Genomic DNA, 13,152 nt, shown 5'->3' with positions numbered 1-13,152 from the left:
TGGGCCTGAAGGCCACCGGCCACTGTCAGCTAATTCGCAGCCCTGGCTTCACTGCCCCGAAGGCGGGGTCCGCTGCCCTGGCCTCCCTCCAGCAGCTGAGCTGCAGAGGCTTCGAGCCCCCCAGCAGTGGCCCGGTCCTGCCTTTACTCAGCTGAGCACTGCCGAGCTCATCTGGGAAGGGTCAGTGAAAAACATGACAGGACCGCCCAAAGTAAACAGAGGGAGCCACCACAACAGAAACTTTCTCTGCACTGTTTCTTTGTAATTACCCGCCCGTCCCAGCGGAGCCTGCCTGGCGCTCGGCCCCACCCGCCCGCCCTGGGGCCCGGCGCTGCCTCGCCGCCGCCGGAGTAAGCTCTAGCTGCGCCTCGGTTCCCCCGGCCCGCTTCTCTTCCACCTTCTCCTCGGGGCGCAGGGCGACTCCAGATGGCAGAGAGGGTTGAGATTGGCGTTTGGGGCTTGTCAGGCACGAAGGTCCTTAGACCCTCATGTTATTAGGCCCCTCCGTAGATGAGGACACTCAGGTTAAATAATGTGCCCCAAGTCAGAGAGTAAGTATGGGCTAGGACTCGCCTCCTGATTCCCGACCTAGTGTTCTCTCCAGATGACCACACACTGTAGTAAGGGACATAGAACACGGGCTCTAGGGCCCAGCCAGCCTCAGAACACTGGCTCTGCCCTCTCTAGCCGTCCCTGATCTCATATAAGAAAATTAACTGCTCTAAGTCTTCATTTCCATACCCACAAAATGGGAACAGTTTATGATGTAGGATATCTACAGCGTAGTATTGGCATGAGGATTTCATGAGATGATGCATACCGTGCACTTAACAGTGACAAACTCATAATGTTGGACATTGCAAATAGTCCAGAAGGCATTTATAGTCCCCTTTACACAGTTGAGAAATTTAAGACTCAGAGAGGTTAAATTTCTATGTCATAAAACTAGGCGGTAAGAGAGCCAGATTCAAGCTCAGCCTTCTGAATTTACACCCAGGGCACTTGCCACTCCGCCATTGGGTGTAGACAATTGAGGGTGGCACTGGGTGGTGGGTCAGACGAATCTGTCCCTGGCATCATGGAATGGCATGTCCTTTACTAAGCCCTCACATGTTTGAGGTGCAGGAAATGGATGCTTTGGGGGTGAGGTAGGCTCTTCGCGTGCAGGCTTTTTATCAAGCAAGTTTTTGTACAGACACAAGTCAAGGAAACCAGGTCTGGTAATTTTTAAAAATTTATTTATTTTTCCCCACCCCCTCATTGTTTGCACATGCTGTTTCTGTTTGTCTTCCTTTTTTCTTTTAGGAGGCACCAGGAACCAAACCCAGGATCTCAAATGTGGGAGGGAGGTGCCTAATCACTTGAGCCACCTCCGTTCCCTGCTTTGTGTCTCATTATGTTTTTTCTTCCTGTGTCTCTTGTTGCGCTACCCTGTTATGTCAGGTTTCTGTGCCTGCTGTTTGTGCCAGCTCACTGTCTTCTTTAGGTGGCACCAGGAACTGAACCAGGGATCTCCCATATGGTAGGTGAGAGCTCAGTAGCTTGAAGCACATCCACTTCCCCCAAGCCTGCTATTACTCTCTAGCCCATGCCCAAGGGTGCAGGACTCAGGAGCTAGCTCAGAAGTCCTTGGATAATCTCAGTGTTTTTCCTCTGGCAGTGCTTCCTTGATGCTGTAAGACTAATTTGCTTACTCAGACATTAGAGCCCTCTTCCCACTCTCTTGTGTTAAAGTATTCTTGGGTATCTCCCTGACTGTTATGTTGGGACTCTTGGCTCCAAAGTGGGGTCAAAAATATGGGAATAATTATTTCTACTTATTTTTAAATGTAAAATACTAAGAAAATTCAGCCTTATCAATATTTAAAAATTAGTACAGTAGAGCATATGTTATTTGTACTACATATACCATTATTGGGAATGCATGCTTAATTTTTCATTTATTTACTGATGGAGTGACAACATGCAAAGCATTTGAAGATAACTATCTTCTAGGATAACATCTTAGAGAGAAACCTCTTGAGGGCAGGGCATGTGTCTGGCTCTGATTCGTTTTCCACCCACATCCCCATTATCTAGCACTCATTGACCATTCACTGAATTCATGAATTTGAGATCTATATGAACTCAGTTGTGTTTCTCTGTTTTCTCACTCCCCATCCTTTTGTCTTCCATCTAATATAATTTTATTGCCATGTTTATTACTGTGCCGAGACTTGAGAAGACAGTAAAGCAATGTTTGAGATGTAATGAGTACAAATTGCCATGAGAAGATTGGAAGGTAACAAGACTGGTAGTCCCAAAGTATATGGTTAATGGTAGTTATTAAGGCAACAGGCAAAAAACAACCTCGTGGAAGGACTCACAAAGATAGGCATGGAGACCCAGCACTGCTGTCTGAAAAACCTCCTGTGGCTCGATATTCTGAGTATTTTCACACTGAGCACTGTTTCCCTCTCCCTCCAACAGTTGGGGGAAGCTATGCCATGCAGTGCACTGAGAAATCTTCCTAGCTCTCATCGTCCTGGCTGGGTGATCTTAGGGAAGATATTTATCTTCTCCTTCCCATTCCAGCCAAAAAATAATTCCTCACCTACAAATGAGATTAAACTCGATGGTTTTAGGGGTCCCTGTGTGTTCTGGGCCACCTTGAATAACATAGGTGAAGTTGGTAGTTTTCCAGATGAGGATGGTTATACTGTGAGTGGCACCGCAGGGCCCACTGGACCCACACTCGCTCCTTACCACCAAGCCTCTGTGGTGCATGGCATTCTTGCCTTCAGGCAGTGTGTTTCCATGAGATGCCTACCAACCCGCCAATAATTTATTGCCATGCAGCCACTTCAAGTCTCAGTTAAAACCATGATACATGTAGTGTGAGAAAGCAAGGTATGAAAGATTATATACTAACACTCACATTGAATAAATATAAATACATGTGTAAATACATAGATAAAGAACTGAAAGGTACATACAATTGTTTTAATATTGATTTTTCCTAGGGAATAGGAGAAGTAGATAGGAATTTTACCATTTATTTTCAATTTTTCAATCCTTCTGTATTGCTTGCTTGTGTTTTGCTTGTTTGTTTGTTTATTTGTTTTTGGTTTGTTTTCTGTCTTAGCTTGTTTTTATTTTCTTTGTTCCCCTATACTTTTTTTCACTTATTGTAGTATATCACTCATACATAAACATACATAAACAATAAATGTATAGTAATAGTTGTGAACTTACAAAACAAACATATAACATCATACAGGACTCTCATAACTAATCGTACAACCAATAGCTTACACTGTTGTTACACATTTTTAACTAATGATTAAAGAGCAGTGTAAAAATATTACTACTAACCAAAGTATTTTCCCCCAACCCACACTATTATTATCTTTATGTCATTTATATATGAACATACATAAATAATAAGTGTATAGTAAAAGTTGTGAACTTACAAAGCAAACATGTATAACATTATACAGGGATACCATATGTCAACTCACCACCAACACCTTGCATTGCCATGAGATGTTTGTTACAAACTCTGAAAGAATATTGTCAAAATCTTACTACTAATTATAGTCCTTATCTTACATTTAGTGTATTCCCCCCCAACCCATTCTATTATTATTTTTTAAATATATTTATGGCAGAAGTTGTGAACTGATAAATAATAATGCACGTATGCAGAATTCCCAAACAACACCCCTCTATCAACACACCACACTATGGAGTAACATTTGTTACAGATAAGGTAATATCATTTGATTGTTACCATGTCCATAGTGTACATTTGGCACACATTTTCTATTATCAACACAATACATCTTTAGCATAAATGCAAGAATATTATATTATTATTGCTAACCACAGTCCACGGGTCACTCCAGTTGTATTTTTCCCATGCTTCTCCACATTCCCACCACCCTGCGGTAGTGATGTACATTTGCTCTAGCTCACAAAGGACACTCTTGCACCTGTACCATCAACAACAATTCTCATCCACTTTTGGTTTGCTGTGCTATTGAGTTCCTAGATTATTCTTTAGCATTCTATCAATTGGTATTCACATCCCTAGACTACCATTTTCAGTCACATCCCCATTTATAAACAAGATTTTACTCACTATTTGTTACCATTCACTCTATACATTTCCACAATTTTATAGTAAAGCTAATTAAGACTTCAGCACACATTAAACATCAATAGTCCATCTCAGTCCTCCTCTTATCTCCTTTAAGAATCCACCACCTATGACCAGGGCTTGAAGATATTTTCCTATAATTTCTTCTAGGAGCTTTATGGTTCTTCCTTTTATTTTTAGGTTTTTGATCCATTTTGAGTTAACTTTTGGATAAGGTGTGAGATAGGGGTCCTCTTTCCTTCTTTTGGCTATGGATACCCAGTTCTTTCAGCACCATTTGTTGAATGGACTATTCTGCCTGAGCTGTATGGATTCAACAGGCTAGTCAAAAATCACTTGACTATACATGTGAGGGTCTGTTTCTGAACCATCAGTTTGGTTCCAGTGGTCTTTGTGTCTGTCTTTATGCCAGTGCCATGCTGTTTGTTTGTTTTTTTTATCACTCTAGCTAGGTAATATGATTTGAAGTCTGGAGATTAGGGTTCACTTTTCCTTTTTAAGATGTTAGTGGCTATTCAGGACACCTTCCCCTTCCAAATAAATTTGATAATCATGTTTTCAATTTAAAAAAATGCTGGTGGAATTTTATCAGGATTGCATTGAATCTATATATCAATTTGAATAGAACGGACATCTTTTTTTTTTAAGATTTATTTTTTCTTTATTTCTCTCCCTTTCCCTCCCACCCCCCCCCCCCAACCCCCATTGTCTGCTTTCTGCCATTCGCTGTGTGTTCCTCTGTGTCCACTTGCATTCTTGTGGCACCGGGTATCTGTGTCTCTTTGGGTTGCATCATCTTGCTGCATCAGTTCTCCGTGTGTGTGGCGCCACTACTGGGTAGGCTGTACTTTTATCATGCAGGGTGGCTCCTTGAGGGACACACTCCTTGTGCGTGGGGCTCCCCTATGCGGGGGACAGTCTTGCCTGGCTTGGCACTCCTTGCACGGATCAGCACTGCTCCTGGGCCAGTTCACCACACGGATCAGGAGGCCCTGGGTTTGAACCCTGGACCTCCCATATGGTAGGTGGATGCTCTATCAGTTGAGCCAAATCCACTTCCTAGAATTGACATCTTAATGATATTAAGTCTTCCGATCCATGAGCATGGAATGTTCTTCCAGTTATTTAGGACTTTTCTGATTTCTTTTAACATTGAATTGCAGTTTTCTGAATACAAGTGGTTTACATCGTTGGTTAAGTTTATTCCTGACTATTTGAGTTTTATCTGGAATATTTTATTTTCACCATACTTTTGACCCTTTAAGTTACTTTTATTGATATAATCTTCATTTCTAGACTCTCTTCCAGGCCTCTCTCTCTTGTCTTTTCTTCTCAGGCTCTAGGACACCCTTTAGTGTCCTAGATTTTCCTGAAAATCTGGCCTCTTGGTTAGAAATTCTCTGTTTCTGTTTATCTGTGAATATTCTAAACTCACCCTCATTTTTGAAAGACAACCTTGCCTTATATAAGATTCTTGGCTGGAAGTTTTTCTCTTCTATTATCTTAAATATATCATACCACTCTCTTCTTGCCTCCAGGGTTTCTGGTAAGAAATCAACACTTAATCTTATTGGGAATCCCTTATATGTTTTGCATTGCTTTTTACTTGCTTTTCTCAGAATTCTCTCTTCGTCTTTGGCATTTGACATTCTGAAGAGTATGTATCTCAGAGTTGGTCTATTTGGATTTTTTCAGATGGGAGTATGTTTCTTCTTGGACACGGATATTTATGTCCTTCAATAGGGTTGGGAAATTTTCTACCATTATTTCTTCAAATATTCCTCCTGCCCCTTTTCCCTTCTCTTCTCTTTCTGGGACACCCATGACATGCATGTTTGCACATCTTTTGCTGTCATTTAGTAACGTGAGACCTTGTTCAATTTTTTTGCATTCTTTTCTTAATCTGTTCTTTTGTATGTTCACTTTCAGAGGCCATTTCCTCAAGCTCACCAATCCTTTCTTCTACCTCCTCAAATCTGCTATTATATAATTCCAATTTTTAAAATTTTCATTTATTGTGTCTTTCATTCCCATAAGATCTGCTATTTTTCATGTATGCTTTCAAATTCTTCTTTGTGCTCATCCAATGTCTTCTTAATATCCTTAATCTCTAGCCATCTCATTGAATTTATTAAGGAGATTTGTTTGAACATCTATGATTAATTGTTTCAACTCCTTTATGTCATCTAGAGGCTTATCTTGTCCCTTTAACTGGGCCATATCTTCCTGTTTCTTGGTATGGATTGTAATTTTTTGTTGGTGAATGGCATCTGGCTTACTAGATATTTACTCTGGGTGCAGTTTTTCTCTTTAGTTTAAGGCTCCCTGCCCTTTTTCCCTTGCTGGTTGTGCAGTAAGAGCCAAGAATGTAGTTGGTCCAATAAGCTGTGGAGGCTCAAGCTGCCCTCATTGTGCCAGGGACCAGTGAAGCTTCTTCCAACTTTCTCCTTTGCCAGGGGTAGGGACAGAGTCACAGCTGTGTGGAACAATCCAAGTCATGCAGGCCTAGATTGTAGTTGCCCAGAGAGAGTAATGAAGCTTCATGCCCCTTTCTCCCCTGCTGGAGTGGGGATGGAGCTGCAGGTGTGGGCAGCAATCTATGCAGTGCAGGTCCAAGATGATCACAGTTGCCCCGGTAGACTTCTGATTATTCAGTCTGTGCCAGCCAAATGTACCTACAGTTATCTGGATAGCTTGTGCATGGCCCACCAGGCTCCTCCCTGCCAGAGTTGGGGCTGAAGTCTAGTCTAGGGCTGCAGGCTGATCTGGGTGAAAGAAACTGGTCCTACCATCACTGTGATTTTCAGTCAGTCTGGTTGTCTTTCAGGCTGGGGGTGGAGTCAAAATGGCGGCTACTGGCCTCTTTCCTTTCTGACTTGAACAGATTCACACCCTAGCTCTTCCTAGTTCATACCTTACCCAGCTGATTCTACTACTCAGTAGCCAAAATCAGTGGCTAACTGTCTCCTCTTCCCCTGTTTTTGGGAAATGGAGCCTCCAATTCCAGCCACAGAACAGAGCCTGGGGCAGTTTGCACTGCCAAAGTAGGATAATCACTGGCCTCCGTGACTTGGCCAGTAATTTTCTGGAGAGGCTGGCGCAGGTCCCCGCAGCTTCCTCCCTGCTGGAGGTGGCACTGGGGCCGAGGCTAGAGCTGCAATCTGATCTAGATGGAAAGAAGCCAGTCCCCACCAGCACTGGGATTTTCACTCCACTCCACTTCCCCTTGTGCCAGGCGTGGAGCTAAGATGGTGGCTACCGGCCTCTTTCTGACTTGGACAGGCCAAACTTTAGCTATTCTTAGGATTATACTTTAGCCCACTGAATTTACTCATCAGTAGCTGAAGTTGGTGTCCAACCGTCTCTTCCTCCCCTGTTTTTGGGAAGTGGAGCTTTCAATTCCAGCCACAGAACAGCTCCTGAGGCAGCTTGTGCCTCCGGTGGAGGATGGGCACCAGCCTCTGTGGCGTGGAGTGCTTTACTTACAAGTCTTCTCTGCAGATGGGAAGTCTCCTTCCATTCCTTCAAGGACGTTGCAGGATGCTCTTCTGGTCTCCTGAAGTCCCCAAACAGATTCCACTGGAAGCCTATTGGCATCTTGATACTGCATTAGTCTTTGCTAAAATACTGATTGTACACAAAGGTTCTATGGAGAATAGATCCCTGGACGGTGAAACCAGAGGCCATAATCACATCACTGAAAACTCTCATTGGGTAACCTTGGGCAAGTCATATAATTTAACTTAAGTTTGGCTTTTTCCACTATAAAACAAGGCTGTTAAACTAAATGACCCACAGGGACCTTTCTACTCTGAAGTCCTATGACTCTGATTAATAGTGCATGCCCAAGATCCAGCTAGGAAAGTGAATATGTCAAATGAAAAACAAGATAGAATTTCATACACTTCCCCAAAGCAAAGTGAATATTAATGGGGAAACTGCTTATTTCTTCTTTTCTTCCCCCATTCTTCCCTCTCTCCCTCCATTCTTTCCCTCTCCTTCCCTTCCTTTCTTCCTTCTTTCTTCCCCACCTCTTTTTTCCCTTCCTCTTCTCCTATACCTCCCTCTCCTTAATACCTCCCAATTATTTGAATCCTCTATATTTGGGACATTCCTCCCTCTATGAGCCCTGATAGGATATGGAGACATCCTCCCACTATAGAAGCTGAAAATATCAATACATATATCCCTGCTTCCCTCGCAGCTATGCACAGGCATATGACCAAGGCCCTATCAAGCATAAGGATCTGCACTGGACTTTGACTCAGCCACTAGTGACAACAAATAATAAATACTACTTAATCTTTTCTTCAGAGGGTGGCATCAAATGCAGTAACCACATTCAGTTTCCAGAAGCTACAGTAATGGTGGATATAGCAGCAGGGAGCAGCATCCAGACTTAAGGTGTTCACTGTCCAAGCAGTGGTGTCTATACTTTGCAGGAAGTGGTGCCTCCATGGAATCATTCTGCAACATGATTCTGAATATTGTTTCTGGCACTGTAGCCTCTAAATCTAGGTCTCCAATCTTTCTGGAGAGCCTGTGAACCACCCAATATCCTTTAAATAAATTCATTTCCTGCTTAATTTAGCCAGAGTTTGTTTCTGTTCCTTGCAACCAAGAACCCTAAGTAATGCAACCAATATTTTCTGAAAACATGCACCTGGTTTTAAAAAAGTTAAAAAATGTATGTAAGAAAAAAATGTCTCCTTCCCTTTCTTGACACCTCATTTTCTTAATTCCCCTCTCTAGAGGTAGCCATAATTGCCAATTTCTTATGTATTCCTCCAGAGATATTCTGTGAATGCAAGCATATCTGTATAATTAAAATAAGCATTTAAAAAACCACAATATACACAAATGGAATAATTGCGTATGTATTATACTTCTGCTCCTTGCTTTTAAACCTAATAATACATATTGGAGATAGTCCATAAATATAAAGCTGCCTCGTTCTTTTCATTTATTGGTTATTATTCCATTGAATCAATATACTATAATCTGTGTAGCTAGTATCTTACTGTGAACAGTTGGGTTGATTATAGTTTTTGTTACTACAAATAATGCTGCAATGAATGTCTTTGCACAGACATACCTCAGAGATATTGTAGGTCTGGTTCCAGACCACCACAATAAAGTAAATATTGTGATAGATTAAGTCACACAAATCTTCTTGGTTTTCTAGTGCATATAAAAGTTGTGTTTACATTATACTGTAGTCTATTAAGGGTCCAATGGTATTATGCCTACCAAGCAATGTACATATCTTAATTAAAAATATTGTATTGCTTAAAAATGCTAACTATCACCTGAGCCTTCAGCAAGTCATAATCTTTTTGCTAGAGGAGGTCTTGCCACATGTTGATGACTGCTGACTAATCACGGTGGTGGTTCCTGAAGGCTGGAGTGGCTGTGACAATTTCTTAAAACAAGACAACAATGAAGTTTGCCACATTTGATTGACTCTTCCTTTCACAAAAGAATTCTCTGTTGGATTGCTGCTGTTTGATAACATTTTACCCACAGTAGACCTTCTTTCAAAATTGGAGTGAATCCTCTCAAACCCTGCAGCTGCTTTATCAACTAAGTTTATGTCATATTCTAAATCCCTTGTTGCCTTTTCAACAATGTTCACAGCACCTCACCAGATGTAGATTTCATCTCAAGAAACCACTTTCTTTGCTCGTTCATCAGAAGCAACTCCTCATCCATTCAATTTTTATCATGAGATTGTGTCAATTCAGTCACATCTTCAGGCTCCACTTCCAATTCTCTTCTCGCTATTTTTTACCACATCTGCAGTTACTTCCTCCACCAATGTCTTGACCCCTTCAAATTCATCTATGAGGGTCAGAGTCAACTTCTTCTAAACTCCTGTTAGTACTGACATTTTGAGCTCCTCCCATGAATCACTATTGTTCTTAATGACATCTAGAATAGTGACTCCTTTCCATAAAGTTTTCAACTTACTTTGCCCAGATCCATCAGAGGACTCACTATCTATGGCAACTATGGCCTTACAACATATATTACTGAAATAATAAGACTTGAAAGTCAAAATTACTCCTTGATCCATGGGCTGCAGAAAGGTGGTTATGTTAGTAGGCATGAAAACAACATTGATCTCATTGTACATCTCCATCAGTGCTTGTGAGTCACAAGGTACATTGCCAATGAGCAATAACATTTTGAAAGGAATCTTTCTTTTTCTGAGCAGTAGGTCTCAACAGTGGGCTTAAAATATTTAGTAAGCCATATTGTAAACATACGTTCTGTCATCCAGCCTTTGCTTTTCCATTTATAGAGCACAGACAGTGTAGGCTTAGCATAATCCTAAAGGGTCCTAGAAATTTCAAAATAGTAAGGGAGCACTGGCTTCAACTTAAAGTCATCAGCTGTGTTAGCCCTTACCAAGAGAGTTAGCCTTTCCTTTGATGCTTTGAAGCCAGGCATTGACTTCTCCTCTCTAGCCAGGAAAGTCCTGGATGGTATTTTCTCCCAAAACCTTCAATTTGTAAAAACAAACAAACAAGCAAACAGTGTCTGCCAAGCACAATAAAGCAAAGAGCAATAAAGCAAGGTATGCTTGTAAATATATCTTAATGCCCATTGCAAACATATTTATAGGATAAATTTCTGCCAGTGAAGTTGCTGGCTCAAAAGATATGTTTCTAATTTTGCCAGATGTTACCAAAATACACTACAAAGCAATCACACAAATTTTTAACTCTAATAAGAATGTTTTGGACTTCTTGTTTCTAAATTCTCATGAATACTTTGTGACATCAGACTTTGGAATTTTGCCATTCTGATGGGTGAAAATGGTTTCTTATCATTTTGACATTTATTCTTTAAATTATGAGTGAGATTGACCTTTTTTCATATATTTAAAAGCCATTTGTATTTATTTATCTGTGAATTCTATTCATGTCCTTTGTTGTTTTCTTCTGGAATTTGGTCCGTTTTAAATTGCTTTGTAAGAACTACATATTTTAAGAAAACTAGCCCTTTGTCATATGTGTTCAAATATTTTTCCTAATTTGTTTTTAGTCTTCTGAATTTATATTATTTTTGGTTTTTGGCCTTGAAGAAATCTTTAATTTACAGGCCAGCAGTTACTTTTGTCTATATTTATGCTTATGGCTTCTGGATTTGTTTAGAAAGGCTTTGGGTTGGGAAACTTTTCAATGGTCTCAACATCGAAGCTGCTAATTTAGAAAAATAACATGTGAGACTTCTGGTTAAAGACAGCAGATTAAACACTGCATTGTGCTCCACTCCCTCTAAGAGCTCAACCAAAAGTCAATGTTTTGATTAGGTAATACATTCACGTGGTTTTAAAACCAAAAGATATAAAGTAGCACAGAGCAAAAAATTTCCCTCATCCAGGCCTCCCATTGGTCCAATTCCTACCTTTTCTTGTCCATAGATAAGCACTCTGTTAGCTTCTTAGGTATGTTTCCAGAGTTTCTTTACTCAAATATAAGCAAATAAGAAATTAGTAAATGGATTTTTAAAGGAAAAACCTACAAGGAGAAAGAGAATATGAAAGGGATAACAACAGTGCAATAATCCCTGCTCAGTGGCAATGCTCCAAAATGTGTTGATCAATTGCAGTGAATGTACCATACTAATGAAAGAAGTTAATGTGGGGAAAAGTGGTAGAGTGTGGGGAGAGGGGCATATGGGAATCCCTTATATTTTTATTGTATCATTTTATGTAGTGTAAGTATCTTTTAAAAATAAATAAAAAATATTTTTAAATAAATAAATAAATAAAAACAGTAGGAAAAGTTGAAAGCAATAAGGGACAATGAAGTCCTCAGATTCCTTCTTCTTGTCACTGCAGTTAGGTGACTGCTCCTTACCCACAATTACCAAGAAATGAAGATTTTCTTCTGGGAAGAAAGCAGGAAAACAGCAGTGAAAACAAGTACAATTGTGTGAAAGGGCACTATGTTGAAGAAAAGGTATTCATGTGAAAATATATTTAGAAATTTGGAGCCTTCTTCCCTTACTTAGCTTGTAGTAACCTGACAACCAGCAAGGAGATTAGGCAAGTATTCTGTAGAAAACCTAACACATCTCAGAGAAATGCATTAAAGATAATTCAGAAAACAGAATCTGTGAAGGAAGAAGAAAACTTTACAAAAATTATTAATATTCTCAGAGATATAAGTGGGATAGTGCATACACGATACAAAAACAGCATGCTATTTTTTTAAAGGAACATTCAGAGAATAAATAGGCGATCTTAGAAATTTAAAGATGGTGGCATAAATACAAAAGTAAAGTAAAAACAGAAGAAATGGGAAGCAGAAAATATAAAAGCACATGTATTTTATTTGAGAGATGATCCCAGGAGACACATTTAGGAGAATGGAAAATGAGACAAGGAAGGGAAGGAAGTCAATATATCATGCAAGTTACTATGGACAATTGGAACTTGATTTCTTTGGAAAACTGTCTGGGAGAACTGAGTAGAAAACACACCCGAGAATTAGCTCACTTCAGGGCCAACGCAGCTGGGGTTTTGATCCACTAACTTGTCAATCACTGGTTAAGGGCTACTCCCAGGGAGGAGAGGGTGTGGTGGTTTGAAGCTATATGTATTCCAGAAAAGGATGTTCTTAAAGTAAATCCATTCCTGTGAATGTGGGCCCATTGTAAGTAGGATCTTTTGGTGAGTAGGATCTTAAGATGTGATCCACATCATTCAGGATGAGTCTTAATCCAATTACTGGAGTCTTTTATAAGAGAATGAAATTCAGACACAGAGAAGGAAAGCCACCACAGAAGGAAGAAGCTGAAAGCAATGAAACCCAGAAGAAAAGGGAGAGACCAACAGATGCCACCATGTCACCTTGCCATGTGACAGAGGAGTCCACAATCTCTGGCATCCAGTCTTCAGGAAGAAAGTATCATCTTTGATGATACCTTGATTTTAACATTTTCACAGCTTACAAACTGTAAGCTTGTGAGGCAATAAACTGACCTAGTTAAAAGCCAAT

The sequence above is a fragment of the Dasypus novemcinctus genome, chromosome 13, assembly GCF_030445035.2.
Source record: "Dasypus novemcinctus isolate mDasNov1 chromosome 13, mDasNov1.1.hap2, whole genome shotgun sequence".
NCBI classification, from domain to species: Eukaryota; Metazoa; Chordata; class Mammalia; order Cingulata; family Dasypodidae; genus Dasypus; species Dasypus novemcinctus.
Note: the sequence above shows the minus strand (reverse complement) of the source record.